The sequence below is a fragment of the Galeopterus variegatus genome, unplaced genomic scaffold (genome assembly GCF_000696425.1).
Source record: "Galeopterus variegatus unplaced genomic scaffold, G_variegatus-3.0.2 Scaffold8117, whole genome shotgun sequence".
NCBI lineage: Eukaryota > Metazoa > Chordata > Mammalia > Dermoptera > Cynocephalidae > Galeopterus > Galeopterus variegatus.
This window is the reverse complement of record NW_007734228.1, coordinates 33,332-34,746: the sequence shown is the minus strand read 5'-3', so window position 1 is coordinate 34,746 and position 1,415 is coordinate 33,332.

Below are 1,415 nucleotides of genomic sequence, written 5' to 3'. Positions count from 1 at the left end.
TACCTTACCAGATGAGCAAGCAGGACCCCAATGGACAATAGGTAGATGAACGTTTTGGGAGTGGCTTATCAATGCGCTTAGGGAAGGAGTTAAATTAGTTCAGAAACCATGCGCAGAAACAAAAATTATACAAGGCCCTAGAGAGCCATATAAGGATTTTTTAGATAGGCTATTTGAAGCACAAGAAAGGATTTTTAACCTCTGGAAGTCAGTAGATATTTACAAGATAAATTGGCTCTTGAAAATGCAAATGAAGATTGTAAAAAGATGATGGCACACTTGCCTCCTGATGTAGCAATTGCCAATAGGATACATTGCTGCAGATCGGTGGGTACAATGACATATAAAGAAGCCATGATGGCAAGGGCTTTTGCAGCAGCTCTGTTGAAAGGAAAAGGGGACCAACAGGGGCTTAGATGTTTGAATTCTAAAAAACTAGGCCATAGAAAGAAAGATTGTAAACAGCAAAGAAAGGGTACCATTAACAAAGACCTCACATGTTTTAAATTAGGGAAAAAAGGACACATTGCTAGAGTATGCAGAACAATAAATGGGAAATTGGACTCAGAACAGGGAGCCCAGGCATTAGTATCACAGCCTGTTTTGCCATCGGCACCAATGGAGGAAGAGACAACCAAGTCACTTTACCCCAAATTACCGGTTTGCAGTAAAGAACAATAATATTGATACAGTGTGTGGGGATAGAGGTTAAAGTGTTATTAGATACAGGAGCAGATATTTCAATTTAGGCAAAACCACCCCCAATAGGGAGAAATATAGGCCAACAATTAGTAATGGGAGTGGGGGAAGTCAAACAGGAATTAAATATGATCAAGTTAAAATGACATGGAATAATAAAACAATTTTTAAATGAAGTAGTGGTTTGTCCCACGCCTATGAATTTATTAGGGAGAGATAATTTAAGCAAATTCAGGGCACAATTGGCATGTACAACATTAAATCAACAGTTAACACCAGTAAAATTTAAATTGTTACCAGGATTCAAAGAACCACAGGTTAAACAATGGTTTTTCTCTGAAGAAAAAGCTAAAGCACTACAAAAAATCTGTGCTGAATTAGAACAGGAAAAAAAGATACAAAGTATAGGTCCAGAAAATCTTTACAATACACCTGTATTTTTAATAAAAACTGGAAAATGGAGAATGCTTTTGGATTTTAGGGAATTAAACAAAGGAATAGATGTAGGTAGATTAACTCAGTTAAGTATTCCTCATCCAACAGGGTTTTCACAGATGAAGCACTTTACTGTAATAGATACAAAGAATGCTGGTGGACAGGGTCTCCAAAAGGTTATCAATGTACTTTAGAAAAAATACCACCGTGGAAAGCAAAACATCCTGGCATAATATGTGTATATGGATGATATTTTAATGGGAACAAATTATACAGCTCTT